The 22307-nt window shown below is 38.4% G+C and overlaps 1 pseudogene; it reads left to right on the forward strand.

Annotated features, from left to right (window-relative positions):
• The first annotated feature begins 386 nt into the window (after positions 1-386).
• Positions 387-4756, forward strand: LOC107782297 (putative late blight resistance protein homolog R1A-4; annotated as a pseudogene).
• Positions 4757-22307: the final 17551 nt, after the last annotated feature.

Raw genomic sequence — 22307 nt, forward strand, 5'->3', positions numbered from 1 at the left:
TTTAGCTCCTTTATATCATTGTTATACATGAATGCCGAATGCTTTGTGCACCAGGCTGCCTTACTGACTATTTCTTATGATAGAAGTTGCCTTTGCTATGTCTAAATTCTAATGTCAATATGAATTTATAGGTCTATATATCCTTTTTTTTTTTAAGAAAAAGATATTTATTCCATTAAACAAAAACGTTAAGCATTACAATAGTAGTTATGATCCTGGGGATCATTGATAGATGGTAATCCATGCATGGCATGACGATTCCCTAAAGTAGCAAGGATTCTACAACAGTTAAAAGAAAGTGATTTAACAATACCCTCACCACCCTTGTCTTGCTGGTTATAATATTTGTTTAAGCTGTAAAACTTAGTTTTGGTAGACCAATTCTAATATAATCATATACTATAATTTTAATAGAAAAGGACTTGCCCTTTAGAAAGGTCAAAAGCCATATGAAACAGAAAAAATAAAAAAGAAACAGAAAAAAAGAATGATTTGGTAAATGATGCTGCTCTTTGTCCTTAATTAAAGTCAACTGTAACGTGACAATTAATGCAAATTGCTGATACAAAATTTGAATGGAAATTTATTGAGTGGTTATATGACAGCTGGCAACTAATATAAAATTCCAAACAAAGAGGAAAGAAAAGAACCTCATGAGTAGTATAAAATGTTATTTTGAGTGCAAAGGCTTAGTATCAAACCATATGAATTGCTCTCTCCTTCTTCCCTTTTGCAGTTCAACTTCATCACAATTTCTTTTGATCACTCACCACTTGTGAGAAAAGATGTCTTCTAACCAATATCTGTCTTCAAAGAATCGTCTTTTTGAGCATCTGCAACAACTTGACAATATTTTGTACTTCCCTAAAACTTTTATAGATATGGTCAAGTTCTTTAAAAACGAATTCAAATTCCTGGATATCTTTTTCCGCCTGCAGAGCTTCACACATGAACCCAACTTGCTAGATGTCACTCAGAAAATCCAATCTCTTTTTCGAGATGCTGCAGTTGAGTTTTCTGAATTGCACCTAGACAACTACTGTGATTTCAATAACTCGGTTCAAAATGAGATTTGGTCGATTAAGATGGAAATTAAAGCCAAATACTCCTTTCCTAAAATATCATTACCACTTTCAGCCAACAAGGATGGCATTGCTATTCCCAAATTTGTAACAGAATTTATCCATTCCGTGGTAGAGAATCTTCCTAATCTAGTGAAGATTGATGATTCGTGTTCACTTCTTTATGTTCCCGAAACAATGGAACATGTGGATGTTATTTTAAAGGAAGTGAACTTGCTGCATAATTTCTTCTGCTTTGTTTCAGAGAGGTTTGTAGAGCCTCAGAGCCAACATCTTGCTGATTTCTTCACTCATGTTTTAGCTGTGGCTGGCTACGCATCAACGTTTTTCTGGTTGTATTTACCAGACTTGGCTCCAGAAGAAATAAATGTTTTGCTTTCTGATTTCTTGCGAATGAGGATTAAGCCCATTCAACCATGCATCCGCGAGATCTATGTTAATGTCTTGCAATCTTTGAAGGCGACAATACAGTCAGGATGGTATCCCAACATCCAACGTGAGCCAGCAGCTGACACCGAAGCCAGTTTTGTGAAGATAATTCTACACAATTTGGCGGAACTGCCAGCTAATAGCAACTCCAGTCAGAGAGTTGCTTTGAATGATCACTTGGCAAACCTTCAGGAGATGCTCAACCTCTTGAGAGCCAATATCATCCATGCGCCGATACAAGATCTTGAACTTCTGTCAGTTCTTCGATATATTGACACTGTCATTATTGATGTAGGGCTTCTCGTTTACTCGTTATATAAAGGCGAGGATGAGGAGAAGGAAGACATAGCACTTGCAGAAGTGAACCCTGCACAAGTTCTTGATCAGTTGCCGGGTAACATTCAACACATAATTAGCGCAGTGATTTATCCCACCATTCGGAAGGCGTTCCAATCTAAATTGCCAGGGATTAATGGACTAGGCTATGTTGATTTCCTTTTAAACAACTTGAAGGAGTTCCAAAGCCGCCATTCAGATTCACTAGCGTCTGTCACGAAACAACTTCAAATCATTCAGAAGGATTTTGAGAGCTCCCAACCTTTTCTGAAGGCTGTTTCACAAGCGCAACACAATGACCTCGACAAAATTCAAAGTTGTGCTACACAATTGATTAACAAAGCATATGAGGTAGAATATATTGTTGATGCTTGTATATGCAAAGTTCATGTCTGGTGCCTAGAGCATTGGCTCTTGGATATCATGGAGGAGATTACTCTTATCACAACAGACGTAGCAGATATTCAAGGGAAAAACATAGTTGAGGATGCAATGGATACCGGCACAATTCATACATCATTAAATTGGGCAAGGTCTCCAATGATGAATGATGAACTTGTGGGTTTTAAGGACGTCATAGAAGATCTAAGATACCTACTAATAAGAGGAACCAGAGGGCGAGATGTTATATCAATTGTCGGCATGCCGGGTCTAGGAAAGACGACTCTAGCCTACAGACTCTACTCTGACAGGTCAATTGTTTCTTACTTTGACATTCGTGCAATGTGTTGTGTGTCTCAAATATATTCACGTAAGCACTTGTTACTGGCAATTCTACGTGATGTTATTGGTGAGGATTCTAAACGTAGAGAAAATCATGCTGATGAGTTAGCTAATGAGCTTCGCAAAGCTTTATTCTCCAAAAGATATCTCATCCTTGTTGATGACGTGTGGGAAGCTAGTGCGTGGGATGATCTAATTGGTTGTTTTCATGATGGCAATAATGGAAGTAGAATCATTCTAACAACCCGAAATCATGAAGTAGCTAATTACGCTAGATCTGAAAGTGATCCCCTTCAACTTCGTATGTTTAACGATGATGAAAGTTGGGAGTTACTCCGGAAAAAGGTGTTTGGTGACGAAAGCTTCTCCCCTCTCCTAACAAAAGTTGGGCAAAAAATAGCAAAAAAGTGTGGTCGGTTGCCTCTTTCAATTGCTTTGGTGGCTGGTATTCTAGCAGAGACGGAGAAGAAAGAAGAATGTTGGGAACAAGTGGCCAATAATTTAGGTCCCCGCATTCACAAAGACTCGAGGGCCATTATAGAACAAAGTTATCAGATGTTACCCTATCATTTGAGGTCTTGCTTTCTTTACTTTGGAGCATTTCTAGAGGACAGTGTGATTAATGTTTCAAAGTTAACACGGTTGTGGATCTCCGAAGGATTTGTAAAAAGTTGTGAAGGCAAGAGCTTGGAGGATATAGCAAAAGGTTATTTGGAAAATCTTTTTGGAAGAAATCTAGTGATGGGAACTAAGAGGAGCTCTGGAGGTGAGATCAAAGCATGTCTCATTCATGACCTATTGCATGATTTCTGCAAGGAGAGAGCAGCGGAAGAGAATCTCCTCGTATCGATAAAAAGACGGTAATATACCAATTAGTGGCACTCTTTTGGTTCAATTAACTAAGTGGTTCATGTTATGTTGAAAAATAATCTTATAATCTTACTAATTTCTATATTTGCAGGGATCAAAATACTAATCCTTCTTCCTGCGTTTACTGTCATAAGCAACTTGCTCATCGCATGTCCATTTATGGTGAAGACTATCATATTGGGGAATCAAGCTCGTACTTGTCACATGTTGGTTCTTTCATAATGCATAATCGTGTTCATCTTACATGTCGCGAACTCTCCCACATTTTCTACACCTACAAATTTCTGAAAGTGTTGGATTTAGAGTTCACTTGTATTGATTCTTTCCCAACTGATCTAGTTTACTTGAGGTATCTTGCTGCAAAAACTTCGAAGCCGTCAATTTCATCATTCATAGCCAATTGTTGGAATCTTGAAACTCTGATAATACACAATGATGAAGGCAAAATGTCAGTACCCATTACACTCTGGGAGATGATTAAATTGAGGCATCTTCATATTTCGAAATGCAGCTTTACCATAGAAAATGCAGAAGAATTACATGAGAACTCAAAAACACTTGATGATCTGAAAACTCTTTCCACTCCAAGTTTTTCTTGTGTCGAGGATGCAGAATTGATGTTGGGAAAAACACCTAATCTTCGGGAACTGAGATTGCAGAGTCAAGGGTATTGACAACTTTCAGTACTATGTACTGAATTTTCCAACAGGGATTGAAACGTTGAAGATTCAAAATGCAAATCCAAAGAAAAAAATTCCCTTTTGCATCTCTGCACCAAATCTCAAAAACTTGAAACTAAAATATTTTCACCTGCATCCTCAGCACTTATTAGGAATTGCTTCACTTCAGAATCTTCAAGTACTCAAACTGGAGTGCGTGTACTTTAAAGATAGGGAATGGAAAGTGAGCAATGGCGAGTTCCCTCAACTCAAAGTCTTGAAATTACACAATATAATCTCCTTACGAGAATGGACTGTTCATGATGATGCCTTTCCTAACCTTGAACACTTGGTTTTGCGTCATTGTTACTCTCTTGAGGAGATTCCTTCTTGTTTCAGAGACATCTCTTCTCTAAAATCCATTGTGGTAAGGATATGCAATGATTCTGTTGACAAGTCAGCAAGGGATATTTGGGAAACACAAGTTGAAGATTATCAGAATTCAGAGTTCCGGATCTCTATCACTAGCAAAGCTTGAAATGTTATTAAAGGGCGTCAAAATATATAAAAGTGAACGTACGAAAAAAATCAAGAGGAGTCAACATATAGTGTATATACATATAATTTTTTTACTACATAGTGTATTTTTCCCGCCAAGGTATGTTTGCTATAAAGTGGCTCCGCCACTCATGGGCGGATCTAGCGCGTAGTATACGGGTTCCCAGGAACCCAATAACTTTTGCGTAGACCCTGTATTTTTATTAAAAAATTTATTAAATATCTATTTGTGAACCCAGTTATTATTGTATATTAATTTGAAATTGCGACAGGAATCCATAAACTTAAAATCCTGCATCCGCCTCTGCCGCCACTAGGGATGTTCAAAACCGATCCGAAACCGAAAACCGAATCGAAACCGAAGCTTAATGGCTTATTGGTATCGGGTTAACGGTTTAACGAACGGGGAACGGATTGAATTTTTTTTATTAACGTCTTATCGGTTTGGGGGCGGATTATTCAATTTTCTTAACAGATAATCCGTTAACCCGTTAAGAATATATATATATATATATATATATATATATATATATTATATTTTTATCCATATATATATTAAATATCAAAAACCCTTCCACTTCCAGAGATTGCACTGTTGAAGATCCATTCGGAGATTGCACTATTGAAGAACTTGAAGAATGACAACATCATAGTACTATATCATGTCCGGAAAGACAATGAACATAACATCCTCAATTTCATAACTGAGGAATGTGCCTCTAGTAATTTGAGGGATTATACGAAGAAGCATCGTCATGTTTCGATTAAGGCGTTGAAGAAGTGGTCTAGGCAAATACTACAGGGCTTGGATTATCTACACACTCATGACCCTTGTGTTATTCATAGAGATCTCAATTGCAGTAACATCTTTAGCAATGGCAATGTTGGAAAGGTAATGAATCAACTCATTCAGTTTATCTTCGGTTAATGTAGCCTATAATGTACAATGTGTTCTACTTTTTTCACTCTCCAACACATGACACACTACATCATTCTTATGTAGGCGTTAACAGACATGTATGTCTGGACTCATGTGTAATTTCGATTTCTGAATTTATATGCTAGGCTGCTAGCAAAAAATTAATGCACGCAATATAGATTGAATTAGGCCGATAAACCGCCCCGTAACCGCCCAATAAGAGCTAAACCAATACCAATCCGCCCGATATCTTATCGGGTGGCTAGCAGATTAATATATTTAAAAGCCGATAAGCGATAAGCCAAACCATTAAGAGTAAATAACCGCCCCCGATAAGCAGCCCTAGCCGCCACTGATCTCTATCTTCTAGAGGGATGTTTATGGTCCTATGAAGTGAAAACCATATTGGTTTAACTGGTGTTATTTGGGTGTTGCTACTGGTTTCATTTTGTTGCGCCATCAATTTGGCGCTGTTAAATTGGTTTACTGACGTGAGAAATTGATATCATACCTTGGTTCGGAAACATGTGGTAGTGTTATCGTCTGAAGTCGTGCTGACCTCGCAATGTTTTTGTTGCTACTTTCCTCTTCCTTTCGTAATTATCTCAGATCTATTACTTATGATGAGATACTGGTGGGAGGTTTTACTGATTATGAACAAATACTACATCATAGGCCGATGAGAATCATTTTGGATTAGTTACATGTTTTTTTGGGTTTTGACACAATTACCCACAAAAATAAAATTATTTATACTTGTCTACCTATTTGGTTTTCTACCTATAAACTAATTACATTTCCTACCCATAGTAGTTTTTGTGTGAAATTTTTTCTTTATTCTTCAATTCTTTTTTATTTTACGCTTCTTTTCTTTTTTTTTCTTTTTTTTCTTTTCTCCTTTTCTTTTTTCTCAGTTTCTTCTTATTGTTTTCTTTTTTCCTTTTCTAATTTCATTTAACTTCTATTTTTTTTAATATTCTTTTTTTCTTCATAATCTAATTTCATTTACTGTTTTTACTACTTTTTATTATTCTTTTTTTTTTATACTATTACTAAGGAAAAATCAAATTGTGTACCAATTAAATGTAGTTAATACAACCAAAAAATATTAACTAACATATGATACCGGTATAGTATATAACTATACCAACAGGGTATACAATTGTACGCAAAGAGTTAAAAAAAATTAATTCAATTATTAAACTGAAATAATATCAGTTGTCAATAAAAATTTCAAAAAACTCCAAAAGGATCTAATTGTAAGAATATATCGTTATATTATATATCATACTATAATATTTTATTTTATTTTTGCATTTTCAATTTGGACCTCACGCTAGATAAAAGCTTAAAGCAAATTAAAAGGGAAAAAGCAAGTGAATTTACGTGTAATAAGTATACTATTATAGTATATTGTATATTATTACAGTATACTGTTACAGTAAATTGCTTATTATTATAGTATATTATAACAATATATTGTATACTGTAATAGTATACTGTTGTGCGGTATAATTATATACTCCTATAGTATATTGTATACTATAACGGTATATTATTAGGTAACTGTATTCTTCTTCAATTATTACAATATACCGTTGCAGTATATTGTAAACTATAATAGTATACCGTTGCAGTATAGCTATATACTCCTACAACATATTGTATACCGTAGCGGTATACTGTAGCTGTGTCCTTCGATTTTCAACTGAAAATTTTGATCTCAATCATCTCAAATCAGCTCCAATTGCTATCAAATTTTAATATGAACTTCCAGAAGGTACTATAAGCAAATTTAACAACACCCACTTTGAATCAAACAAGAAATCTTCAAAACAAAAATTTTAAATTCAAGGGCCAAGGCAAGAGCAAGAGCTAGGGAAAAGAAAATCAAGAAAAAGTGGAGCAGAATTGAAACTAGCCATTTTCGTTAGTGGAGCAGAATTGATCCACATAATCTTCGTTAGTTTGAGCGTTAGTAATAAGAAGTTCAAAATCTTTACCCCTACCAAAACGCTTGAATTCAAATATTTTTAATTTCAAATTGCCAACAGAAATAAATTGATCAAGAGTTGGAACTGAATCATAATCTTTAGCACTTTTATACTTGAAATATACAGCCATGATTTAATTCTTTTTCCTAGTAAAAATAAATCAAGAACAATAATAATAAAGAGGCCATGTTGTCAAGAATACGATACCCTGTTGTCAAGAATACCGGGTAAATAGTTTAGGCTTCATGGGTAGGAGTAGTAAATAGTTTGGGCCTGAGTATTAAAGGGTAAATAGTTTGAAATTAATGAGTATAAAGTGAGATTTTCTCTTTTCTTCACTGACACGAAATGGCCCTTCGGCCCAAACTTCTTGCATCTAATAGCCCGAAATATCTATTTTGTATAATTTTTTGTATAGTGACAGTCTGTTTTGTATATTTTTTGTATATTCACAGTCTATTTTGTATAATGACAGTCTACTTTGTATATTTTTTTGTAGAGTAACAGTCTATTTAGTATATATTGTATAGTGATAGTCTATTTTGTATATATTTTGTCTAGTGACAGTTTATTATATGTAAATTATATAGTGGCCGTCTATTTAGTATATTTTTATATAGTGACAGTCTATTTTGTATAGTGACATTCTATTTAGTATATTTTTTATATAATGACAATTTATTTTTGTATATATTTTGTATAGTGACAGTCTATTGTATATAAATTGTATGGTGACAGTTTTCAGCCATTTTCACCATCATTTATTCTCCTTTGAGTATAATTTGTTTAATCGTTTGTCTAAAACTTACTTTTTTTTAAAAACTTCATAGCGAGTAGTACGAGTTATATGTGTCATTTACGTGTTAGCTTACATATGTAATTGTAAAAGCAACGAGAATTTCGTTTGCCAAGGTAAGGGTAACTATGATATGAATGAGTAACGGCAAATGTATTTCTGTTGGAGGGAAAAGTTAAGGCGATTTTTAACATGTTTTCCATTCAATTATAGGTTATAAAACGAAGTAGTGTTGCAGCAATGTTTTATTTTGAAAAAAATCAATTTTAGGAATGATTTTTTTAGGAGGATAAAGCGGAAGAAAATGCTATATTACAAGTGGAATTTGAACCTTTTATCTAAACAAGTGTGTGGATAGTGAACTCACGTTAGAAAGGATATGTAATTGTTGTGGTTAAGCAAATTTGTCAAATTAGTGGAACGACGTAATTCCGAGAAACGGCGGAGGAGCAGGAAGAGAGAGCAGTACTGGAAAGGGAGCTGGAGCTTCAATTGGAAGAGCAGAAAACAGTACTTTTGGGCTAGCCACTAGAATTACTTTTGGGCTATAAAATGAGTATTGTAATTTTAGGCAGCATTATAGGTTTGGCCCGAGTGATTATAAATGATATTTGCCCTTAAAAGTTTGAGGGGCTATACTGAATAGTTTTCTCATAATTTTTTGAGGCCACGACCCTTGGACTAGGCCCGAAATAACGAGGCTATGATGATAATCATCGGAAAATAAAAGACGAGGACGTGACGAACCAATAACCCTTCGGAAGGCGATACGATTAACTACCGTAGTCGCAAGGTGGTTCCCACTCTCATGTCTGGACCGATATCAAAAAATGCATATCTGAGCCTCCTATACTACTTTTTAAACTATTTTCCAAAAACAATTTCCTAAAAACATTTTTCCAAACAATCTTTCAAAAACAAAAATATTTTCCAATCATTTTCAAGAGAAGTTTTCCAAAAACATTTTAAAACAAAAACCATTTAAAAAACATGTCACTTTATTAGTTTATCTTTTACATTATACTAATCTCTCTTTCTCTAGATTATCATTTTTTATTTGGTTATATTAGCTGCCTTTGATAGTTCTAGATACTCTTCGATTAAATTATGGAATTATAATATTAGAATATTAAAAACATTAAAATTAAGATGCTTTTTGGTCATCCGTCAAAACATGCTTAACCTCTTGAGAGTCAATTACGCCGATAAAAGATCTTGAATTTCTTCGAGATATTGACACTATGGTTATTGATGTTGGACTTCAGTTATACTCATTATACGAAGACATGGCACTAGTAGATTTGGACAGTGCACTAGTTTTTAAATCTCCGGGCAACATTATTCAACGTATGAGGTAGAGTACATACTAGATGCTTGTATAAGGGAAAAAGCTCCTATCTGGTGGCATGAACATTGGCTCTTGGATATCATGGAGGAGATTACTCTTGTCAGATATGAGGTTGCAGAGATTCATGAAAATAAAATGGTTGGGGATGCAATGCACACTGTCACAGCTCATACGTCATCAAATTTGGGAAGGTCTCAACGATGAATGAAGAAACTATGGATTTTGATGATGTCATAGAAAAGTTATAAAAGGCACCAGAGGGCGAGATGTTATCTCAACTGTTGGTATGCTGGGTCTAGGAAAGACGACTTTGGCCTACAGACTCTACTTTGACAGGTTAGTTATCTCTCACTTTGACATCCATGCACAGTGTTGTGTGTCTCAAGTATATTCACGTAAGGACTTATTATTAGTGTTTCTACGTGATGTTATCGGAGAGGACACTAAATATAGAGTAAAGCATGCTGATGAATTAGCTGATGAGCATCGCAAAGTTTTATTCTCCATAAAATATCTCATCCTTGTTGATGATGCGTGGGAAGCTAGTGTGTGGGATGATCTAGTAGGTTCTTTTCGAGATGCCAATAGTGAAAGTAGAATCATTCTAACAACGCGAAATCTTGAAGTTGCCAATTATGCTAGATTTCAAAATGATCCAGTTCCACTTCGTATGTTTAACGATGATTAAAGTTTGGAGCTACTTCAGAAGAAGGTGTTTGGGCAAGAAAGTTGCTCCTCTCTCCTAATGGATATTGGGCAACAAATAGCAAAAACGTGTGGCGGGTTGCCTCTTTCTGTTGCTTTGGTGGCTGGTATTTTGTCAAAGATAGAGTAGAACGAATAATGTTGGGAACAAGTGGCCAAAACTTTAAGTCTCTACATTCACAATGATTCAAGAGCCATTATAGAACAAAGTTATCAGAGTTTACCCTATGATCATCTATCATCTGAGGTCTTGCTTTCTTTATTTTGGAGCTTTTTTAGAAGACAATGTGATTAAAGTTTCGAAGTTAACAAGGTTATGGATTTCAGAAGGATTCATAAAAAGTTGCAACGGCAAGAGTTTGGAGGATATAGCAGAAGGTTATTTGGGGAATCTTAGTGGAAGAAATCTAGTGATGGGAACTAAGAGGAGTTCTAGAGGTAAGATCAAAGCATGTCGCGTTCATGACCTACTGCATGATTTCTGCAAGGAGAGAGAAAAGGAAGAGAATCTTCTCCTATGGATAACACGGTACTATACAAATAATAGTACTCTTTTTCTTCAATTAATTAATTGTTCAAATTATATTGACAATTAATCTTTATCATTTTACTAACTTCTTTATTCGCAGGAATCAAAATGCCAATCCTTCTTTCCCCGTTTTCTGTCAGAAACAGCTTGCTCATCACATATCTATTTTTGGTGAAGGGCATCGTGTTGGAGAATGGAGCTTGTGTTGGTCACGTGTTTGCTCTGTATTTTTGCTTGATCATCTCGTTTCATCTGACCCGATCTCCCACAGTTTTTACAGCTTCAAATTTCTAAAAGTGTTGGATATGGGTTCACTTATATTAACCCTACTGGTCTAGTTAACTTGAGGCATTTTCCTGCAAAAACTTGCACCCCATCGATTTCATCGCACCCCGTTGATTTCATCATTCATATCCAATTGTTAGAAACTTGAAACTCTGATGTTGGCGAATGATTCTTCGATAAGTATGTCTCTACCCATTACCCTCTAGAAGATGGTTAAATTGAGACACTTTGCAAAAACCAATTGCAGTTTCGCAACATAACCACTTTGTTTACCTTGAAAATGGTAATAACAATTATATTTGATTTGTGGTTCTAAAAATACGTGATTTATCTTAATACTAATTGTTATGTAAATAATGCTAAGTGCAATGAGCAAGAAATGATAAGCAAACCAGTGCGGTCACAAGATTGAGAGCCTCGAGCTCAGCGATATAGGACCTCGAGGGCAACCTTTAACAGTTGATAATGAACAACAAATGAAGAACAATATATGAACAATAAATGAGGAGCAATAAAGCTGTAGAGTAATTGTTGAGCACGTTTAGGCAAGGAAAGCAGAGAATGTTCTATTGCATTTAATATTCATGTGTGTTACAAAATGCCAAGGGTCCCTTTTATATAGGAGGAGGGATCCCAATATAGTACATGTCTAATAATGATGAGGAAATGCTATTGGTACAGCTGCATACTGGCCCAGTATGGATTTTTGTACTGTTTCTCGCAGACTCTGTCAGTTCTAGTCACGTGCCCTTGGGAATTTCCTGCCTTTCTATGACGATTATCGATTCATACTGCTCCGAAATTGACCATAGTGAACCTTCTATGTGCTCTCTCAAGGGACGCACCTCGGGGTCAAACTTCATATTCCGCTTCGAGCTTCTCGAGGCCGGGCGTGGAATGCTACAATAGGCCCAAAGTCGAACTCCCGATTTTGGCCGTATACAGATAGTCCCCGCATTTCTTAGAATGAAATGATGAGAAACGATCTTGAGTTCTTGCCTCTTACATACTCCCATTGTGACGTCAACCACGTGAGATCATTAAATGGCGTGACAAAAAAGTTGTACAGAGGTCTTGTCAAACACAGTTCTCGAAAAGCCCACGAACCGCTATTGGCCGCCCTTTTAACTCCTCCAATACACTTAGATGACTCTTAGAAATATTTCAATTCCCCATCTTTTAAACCTTTACAACATCTTCAAGTATTTTAATCTTTGTTAACAGTTTCCTGTCTTCATCCTTCGTTTGTGTTCACTTCTTCGTCAGCTTACTTTGAAACTTTGTTGTAACCATGACCAAAACTTCTAAGATAGTACCTCAAAAGAGGAAGCCCTTTCTTTGTCATGCTCGACCAAGAGCAAAAAGATAGCGCCTCGTTGTATTGAAGAGTGTATTCCTGGTCCCTTCGATACATCCTCTGATTTCAAAATTGAAAAACCTTCTTCGGTACCGGGTCGATGCGAGCCCATGTCTCGGTACATTAGTCTAATAACCGACATAAAGAAAGTGAAAATAGATTGCCGCTGGGAAAGGCGGTACAAGTAGAGATCCCTTCATCGAAAGAGAATATAACCAAGCATAGAGCTGGTTTCCTTAGAGTATATACGTATCCCTTGACCTTAGGTCTTGTAGATTCTTCTTCTCCACCGATAGACCCGGTAATCCTCGATTTTTGCCAGTAGTATCGAGTGACGCTTGGTCAAATTTATCCCTCTTTTTGGAGAATCGTCTATTTGATTAGATATTTCTCGAACATGGTCAAGGGATGAATTTTACCCTCGATCATCTGATTAGATTGTATAGCCCTCATCTCTATCGAGGGGGCCTAGTCAAACTGCGATGTCGATCTACCAAAGCATTTTTTGCCAGCATCGACGAAGATAAAGACTGGGAGTGGATGAGCCGCTTCGTTCGAGTCAGGACTTTGGATCTCATCCCTGCTGAGAAGATACCATTCCCTGAGGAATGGAATATGAGACGTAAGTATCGTTACACCGAGCATGTTTTATCATCTGAATGTCCTCTTTTCCTCTTTCGAACTAATTTCTTTATTATTTGAATTGATTATCTTCCGGTTACGTAGCCACCGTGTGGTTCCCCGGTGCAGTCAAGGACCTCCCGGGATGGGTTAAACTCTTAGACACCGCCTCTTCATATGACAAGCATGTTTGGCATGATTTGGACAAAACTTGATAGGAGGCCAAAAATCATGGTACGCCCTTACCACTGTAACTTCTAAATTCCCTATAAATAGATTTCTTGGTGTTATGTTTGCCATTTTATGCTCGTGCAGGCCTCGAAGAAGCCGTTTCAATGAGACCACCTCCTTCTGGTGAAGAGGAGACCCAAAGATCCACCAAATATAGAAAGAGAAAGAAGGAGATACTGGCGAAGTCCCCGAAACCAAAGAGAGCTAAGGCTCGAAAGCCTAGGGCAGATGCAACGGTCCTAACTCCAGAAACTGTTGAGGGTCTTTGTGCTGAAGACGAAGACGACGATGGTTGCCCATTGGTACGTAGGGCAAGACGAAGCGCTGATGCTTCGAAGGTTTCCGGGCAGAAGATTGCCGAGTCTGATATGGCCGATGTAGTCCCACCTCGTATTGAGGAGACCCTGGGGAGGGTTTGGATGCAGTCCCCGAGCCGACCACTAAACATGATACAACTTGTGCTGATGAGCACTTGGTTGGCGCATTCGAAGGATCCAGCTCTGAGGCCCTTTGAGGGTGAGAAGAAGCCCCGATAGAGGTTGACATCATAGGCGATCTTCAACCAAACCCGTTATTTTCCCCAGGGCAAATACGAGATGCCCAGAACAGGGAGACTCCCGATGTGGGGGCATCCCAGGGAGAGGATGATGAATTTGGAGATTTTTTTGCCGGTGTTGAAGATGATGCTGATCTCGATACCCCAGTCGTCCTCGAGGAGGCTGCGAAACTCCAAAAACAAATGACTTTTGACATAACCTTTGTGCCTTGAGTTTTGATCTTTGTTTTTCTAACTTCTTTCCTTCGTTCTATAGGTCACGATGCTGTACGACCAGGCCTTCTCCAAGTTAAGAGCTAAACTGACTCATTGTGATGAGGAGTCCGAGAAGCTTGCTTCGGAGTCGAAAGAGATAAAATACACTATACGCCCGAAGGGAGGAAGAACTGAGCAGCCTTCGGGCAAGCTCGAAGAAAGTGCTCTAAGAGCGGGCCAACTTTATCGAGCGGGTAGTTCGGTATTCATGAGCCTGTTTTTTGTTTTCATAACTTGGTATTTATGACCTTGACTCGTCATTTGTAGATTGAGCGCAAGGATGCCCTAGTAGAGAAGCTTCGGGAAGAGATTGCAGCCAAAGATGTTGAGATCCTTGAGCTGAAGCGGTACAAGGATAACATGGCCTAGGAAAGGGATACTCTTCGAGGGGAGCTGGCCTCAACACAGAGTCTTCTTCAAGGTGCTAAAGAGGAGGCTCACAACTTCAAGGCTCTTCATGCTGAGTTGGCTGCCGCATTATCCATGGACAAGTCTGAAGCCGATGCACTCCTATCCTGGTATCGGGATGACGCTGCTGTAGCGAATACTCGAGCTAGGGAGATATCTGAAGAGGCTGAGCTCAAACTGGCTCGCGCCCTTGCACATGCTCGATTAAAAGCTCGGAGGCAGGCCTTTGAGGAAGTGCATGCCAAGGGTTTCAATCTCTCTGCTGAGATCGAAGAAGCGAAGGCTTTGGAAGAGGAGTCAACAGCTCTGACTACTTCGGACGAGGGCTCTGCGAGTAGCTCGGGGAGTGGCAAAGATGAAGACTAAGCCACCTTTGCTCTTTTTACTTCTTCTTCTTTTTGTATGTGGACTCCGCGTAGGAGTTTTGTAAATGCACCTTTGAAAATATATTTTTGGAATGCAAAGGATTTTCTTTGTTTAATGTCTTCAAAGTTTTGCCTTTTAGTGTTCATGCCAAAGTCAAGCTTCGAATTTGAATTTAACTCCTTCGAGCTTGGTTTTGGAGTAACAGAGACCCTTGAGATCAGGTTGTTCTGGTTTCAATCGCATACCTTCCCTAGGTCGGGTTGGTAAGGAATCGATTTGACTCCTAAATCCCTCGAACTCTGTGTGGTGACGTTATTCCTGTGACTTGACCGTAAAATGACCAGAATGGCCTTGTCGGTACATTTTCCCAAAAAGTCATATTTTCTTTGTCAGAGCTGATTGGCTATCAAATTTAATGAATAGTCACCGTTCTTCTTATATATACTTGCTTTCCTTTCAATGAGGGATTTGCCGCTTTAGGCAACTACCTTTCTTTATAGAGTTCCCTTTTTTGCGCTAGTTCTAGTACCGCATTAGATCAAAGCTTTCGCCTAAGTTTTTATCTTCCCTTTCTTGTTTTGAAGGTGCCATGGCTACCATTCCCAAATTCGCTCACCAGGATGAGTGAAGTCCCAATTCTGCTTCCCGCCTGGCCGGTGGTACATTGCCGGTGTTTGGTGAGCTAACTTCGAATTGTTTTGTCTTGATGAAAAACTTTACGATAGAGAAACCTCTCGACGTTCCGGGCCATCGAGAACATGAATCGAGGTTCGTTTGATCAATAGAAGAGATACCTCGAGGCTGTGAGGAGAAACTGCGGATGGGGAGAAAAGGTGAGACTGCAGGTACTCTCCAGGGAAGAGGATGTTACGGCCCACGTAGAGGGGTTTCTGAATGTGTACACGTACCGTTTTACGTTGGGTCCTCTTGACCGAGTCATGCTTGAATTCTGTCGAAGATATTAAGTTACCTTGGCTTAGATCCATCCATTTTTCTGGAGGATCATGTTGATGATGAGATTTTTTGCTGAAAAGGCCGAGCTCGAGTTCACTCTTAGCCACCTCATCAGATTGTATCGGCCTTTGCATCATCGAGGTCTAATTGCACTGCGACGCCGATCCACCAAGCCCTTTATTTCCAGTGATGATGAGGACAGGGATGGAGAGTGGATGAGTCAGTTTGTTCGAGTGAGAACTGTTGACATTATTCCTACGGAGTTCCTGCCCTTCCCCGAGAAATGGAATTTCAAGCGTAAGTGATACACCGTACTCTATTATTTTTGTTCTTGGTGGAGCCAGACTCCGTAAGGTCATTTTCTTTCCTTTCCCGCAGCGATCCCATGGATGCCAATTGAAGTCCCCGATCTTCCGGACTGGACCTGCAAACTGGCGGCCTCTTCGACTTATGACGAGCGCAATTGGCGAGATTTTTCAAAGGGAAAATGGGAGGCTAGGGACCATGGTATGTGCTATGCAGTTCTTCTCTCGAGGAGTACTTTCCCTTTCGTACACTAATTTCTTTATTGCAGGTATCAGTGAGTTTTCTAAGGCGAGATCGTCCCCTTTAAAGGAGGAGGATGGACCTTCAATTTCTGATACAGGGAAGGATAATAAAAAGAAAAGGTCCTCGAAGGACGAGGATTCCTATAGCAAACCAGGATCCGCTCGGGGGGGCGAGGAGGATGACTCTACATTGATGGCTCGAACCAGGAGGCCTCCCGAGATCGTTGATCCTACTAGGATCTAGACCCCTAGTCTCGAGGGAGAGATTCCACAAGAGAGGAAAGGCGAAGGTCCTTCATTACCTGATTTGGCAGTTGGTTCTCGGACGTCGGGAAGTACTCCAAGGAAAATGGGCTTCGACATATCTCCGTTTAATCATAGCGCCTCGGGTTTCTCTACTGGGGCCGATGAGACCGAGCTGGTAGATGCGAAATCGACCTTCGAGGAAGCTCAGCGACTCTGCTCTATGGTGAGTTTTGAAGTTATTATAACTTTTCCAACTTCATACTTTCTTCTTTTTAACTGAACTTTTCTTTCTCATAGGCCTTCGATAAGCTCAAGTCTGAGTTGCTTCGCTGTGAGGCTAAGTTGAGTAAAGCCTTGAATGGGGAGAAATATCTTAGGCTTCTTTGTGATAAGAATACAAGAGAGCTGATACATCTTCGATCGGAGTTGGACCGAAGTCATGATTACGAAGTCAAACTCGAGAAATAGGTAACCTCTATTTTGAGGGAATACAGGCTTCTTCTCACATCTTTGTAAACTAACGTTTCGGTGTCTCAGTTGCAGAGAAAGACAGAGACGTTGGAGCGCCTTCGGGGCGAAGCCAACTAGGTTAATTATGAATGCAATGACTTGAAGGAACAGATAGATGTTCATGTTGCGGCCAAAAGGAACGCTCTGGCTAAGGCATCTGCCCTCGAGATACAACTTCGTAATGCTCGAGACAGCAGCTTTGTCCAGGCGAGCAGGGTTGCTAAGCTCGAAATAGATCTTTTGAAGATGAAGGCCAAAGTCGTGGATGCTCGAGCCAAAGCCGAAGAGGTCCAAGAAAAGGCCGATAAGAAGGTAGCCATCTATCTGAAAGATGCTGCCGAAGTTCGTACGAAGTTGAGGGGGGGATTCCGATCGAGAGAGGAGAAGCAATGAATATGCCCGATGCAAATCCCGGAGGGAAACTCTTGAGGAGATTCATGGTAAGGGCTTCAATCTCTTGGATGAGATAGAGCAGGCCAAGGCAGACGAGTTCAATGCCAAGTTCCTCGTTTTCAATGCTGAAGACAACGAGGAGAAGGTCGGTAAGGGAGCTTGCCCCGAGGGAGCCGATGGAGACATAGTCCCCGAGGGGGGAAAGGGTAAGGTCCCAAGGGTAGACTAGGTTTTTCTCTCTTGTTCTTCATATAGGGCTCCCTGTGGGAGTGTTGTAAATGTAACTTTGTACCATTATTTATGATAAAAAAGGAAACCTTTGGTTTTCCCTTTATATAAATTTTCACTTATTTTGTCTTTGTTTATGTTTTGAGAGTTGATGCTTGTCGATAATTAGTCCGGTATGTTGGACTTTAAGATATGAACCCTTAGGTTGTGCTTGATGAGTAATTGATAATAGTTGACCGTTCAGGGCTCGGTCGTCAAATCAAGTTTTCACTCTGGCTCATTTTCCCTTAGGTTTTCAACATATTGGCCCTTAGGCTCTTACATATTGGCCCTTAGGCTCTTTAGGCTGACCCTTAGGCTTTTACACATTGGCCCTTAGACTCTTTAGGCTGGCCCTTAGGCCCTTACGCATTTGGCCTTTAGGCATTTTTAGATTGGGTCGATGCGACCTCTAATATGGATATATTTTTCCCCATTTCGGCTGAAGACTTTGAAGTTTTAATTATGCCTTGTCATGTTTTGTGTTCGTCTGACTTTTCGACAGCTCAAATAAGAACCTCGATTATGAGTCGATAAGTGACGATAATTGAGAACCTCGGGAGGTTCTCTTGAAGGCTGGTTTTTCGAAGCCTTTTTGCTGAAGCCGATAGGCCGAGATGGGCACCCGGTACCTTACTCAATCGAGCACTAACATAACATATCGTTTCATGTCATACTATCATAGATAACTGAATCGGAAGGCGACCGTGAGATAAGTAGAATACAACATGTGATACTAACTTATGCATAAGACATACGACCTATAAGATCAAAATAACCACTCGTATACTGAAAATAGGCCAACAAGTCCATACAATCTTTTACGCACATGACATCTTTCTACAAGCCTCTAAGAATACATAATTTTCATAAATAACAATAGACATCTAAATCATACCAACCAAATAAGCAACTCCGAAGCAAATGGAGCTCACCAACATCTTCCATTGAGCTGATAGCCTACTTGGAGGGCTCTCGATCTATTTATCGGGACCTGCGGGCATGAAACAAAGTGTCATCAGGCAAAAGGGACGTCAGTATGAACAATATATCGAGTATGTAAGGCACATAAATAAGTACATAACAGACATGGAAGAAATATAGAGTAAATGACTCAACCTGTAAGTCTAGAAAACTTTGTAAATCAAGAAATACTTATAGTGTTATGCATATTCGTATGAATGTCATGTCGTGCATAGGTACATGTTTCATTACATCATCATCCTCTGAGGGCATCCCATCATATCATCTCGGCTACTGTGGGAAAAATCATCAACGTATACCAGCTGATCAGGTGGTGGTGCATATAACTCCGTAACCTTTTTCCATATCCCATATACATATATATACATATATACGTGTATATAACGCCATCTGGTCATGGGTCAATGTAAATGAATGCAATGCATGAGAAGTACGTCACTAAATTTTTTTGGAGTGTCATAAGACCATTATGCCTCTGATTAATATCATAAAATCAATTTACATATTTTCTGAGACCCATGAACAGATGATAGAATAATATGACACATGGGGAATCAAGAACATAAGCATCTCTAGTATTTCTATAAATAGAGCCATTTATGAAAATTGTGTATTTTCTCGTTTCGTTTGTGTCATATAGATCATGCCAAAAGAAAGAAGGGATAACCTTAACATACCTGAGCCAATTCTCTTGACAATCCCTCTAACACAAGTCAATTGCTACAACACGTAACGGTGGATTGAAGTAGGAAAAAATTCGTATGATATTCTTGGGAAAGATTGTACCGTCCTCTCTTAGAAATGCAAAATCTCATTGTTATTATTCTAAGAAGTCTCGTAGTATAATCTTTGGATTAATTTTTGTTGAAGCCTACTTTCATTGTGCGCAAATTTTGATGCCCGAATTTTCAGTACCAAATGAAATTTGACAAAGAGATGACATGGTAATGTGAATTATTGATTATTAAGCTCCTGGAAAGACTCTTCATTAGAAAATATTCCTACATATGATCTAACCCCTTTGAAGAACTTCATAATGACTTTAGAGAGGTCTTTTTGATCTCTTGGGTGTGGGCCCCACTATGAATGACTAAACAAAAGAATTTCACTAACTTTTGCCACCTAGCAATGTGATTTAAGAGTCATTATATTAGGTATAATGTGCTGCCACATTGAGCTTATAACGGCTATCCAATAATTCCCCCATTTCCTTAATTAAGTTATTAATCCCTCATTAATTCAATAATTAACCAATTACCCATAATTAAAAATTATCTCAAATTACTTAAAATACTACTCACTTTTAACACACCTTATACATTTTACTGTCATGGTCATGTGGTACCTTGTGTGACATTAGTCCACAAATACGAGGTATTATAGCTTGGACCCTATTTTATCCCAAATTGCCAAACTTCAACGAAACTTATTTACTTTGATTTGCTTACCCTCTCACCTCCACGAATTTACTATCCCTTGTTTGAAATAGCATAATACTTATAATCCCAAAATAATCTCATTCCCGAGCTTACGTCGATTAACTTACGACGAAACTTTAATGTACAAAAATGCGGGATGTAATATCTCATTTTCGAGCTTTCATCAATTTATTTATGGCGTACTTTCATGTATAAAAATATGGGGTGTAACATCATCCCCTCTCGAACATTCGTCCTCAAATGTTGACTTATGCACTTATCATTCTCATAATCCATAGTTCTTGCGAATACTTTAGTACTCCTCTTGCCATCTAGGCAACTGTTCTGTGAATGAATCCTAAAGGCCAAGGTATTCCCCCCTTTAGGCCTCTTTCTCATACCACGACCTGTAGTCGGAATCCTTCCAATCTCGTAATTGTTGCTACCTTCTATCGTGCAGCTTGTATGACTCTAACCTTGTAAGTATGCCTATGTGTTCTTCTCTCTTTTTCCCTTATTTTTGGCCAATCTCTATGCCTTACTTGGTAAACATATACAGATCTTGACAAGATATCCCTCTGGGCATCTATAGGTATACTAATGTTATTTGCTCGGTACTTTTTTGAACTTACGAATATTGCTATATGCATAAAACTAAATCCTTTAACGCTTCTTCATTACTGTTCACCTTAAGAATGATGGCCCAGTCTCATCTCGTACTTTGAAATTCTTACCCATCCATTATTGATTTACCTCAATGTTGATCTATAACCATCTATTGATAACTTGAAATTTCTTACGTAATATATTGCCACTAGGGCTTACGTTGCATCATAGAATATTTGAAGTGATTTTTCTAATCCACCTGGGTGATATAATATTATACTTCCATAGCCGCATTTCATAGCATCCCAATGTGACTCGCCTTACATGGCTATTTTAATCCTATCCAATTCATGAAGTCTTTTTCTTTTTCTTTTTTTTGTCAGACCATTACTCAATCGAAGACCCAAACGTCGTCCTTTATCTATCATAATCACACCCCCATTCTACAATATTCCATCTCTTCTAAATGTTATTAGTCTTAGACTCCTTTGAGTTCATTCATGCTATAGTGAGCTTTGTATAACTTAGATAAACTATCTGCTCTTCTAGAATCTTGTCGGTTTACCATATAATAGCTTGTGATCGATTCCCTTATGACTTCTGGAACATCGAGACATCACATCATCTCTAACTCTTCTTTTACTCTCTAATTAGACCTTTCGATACTTAGAAACTATAGGCTGGAAGGTATGCCACTAACGAAGTTGTTACCATTCCTAAATATTGAATCCTAGTGCTTCTAGCCTTCTATCTGAAGTATGGACTGTTCATAACCTTCTGCATTTGACTATCTTGTACGTTGTTCACATTTACCTTACTTACCTTAAAATCTCACGTAATATCTTTTATCTCTTTCATGACCTTCTTCCACATAGGTATAATTCACCTCCACGACTTGAAGCTCTATTTTAATACTTGCACCTCTGGTGCATACACAATTCGGTGGGAGATTCATACTCACTTCTTATAAGGCTGGTACTTTTCTAACTGGTCTTATCGTAGAGACGTTATAGAATATGGCTGTTGTACCATCTCTCTTGTACCTCTGATATTAATAATGATTCTGCAATGTTCTCAATCACGAGGTCTATAATTTTCTGGGTCCAATAATCAGATTCCTGATTTACTTCGTTGATGTAACTCTTTAGTTTCCTCCTCCTTCTGATCAGCCTTTATGTATGCTTAAGTTATCTCTCGATCTACGACTTAGGGTATTAGTTATTACTTTAGCCTTGCCAACATATATGTTGCATGGATAATATTCTGAAATCTTGAGTGTATTTATAACATTCTAACTCTGGATCATTGATCGAATAATTCCTTTCGTTCCATCTCAGCTTTCTTTAAATGCAAG

The sequence above is a fragment of the Nicotiana tabacum genome, chromosome 20 (assembly GCF_000715075.1).
Source record: "Nicotiana tabacum cultivar K326 chromosome 20, ASM71507v2, whole genome shotgun sequence".
Taxonomy (NCBI): Eukaryota; Viridiplantae; Streptophyta; class Magnoliopsida; order Solanales; family Solanaceae; genus Nicotiana; species Nicotiana tabacum.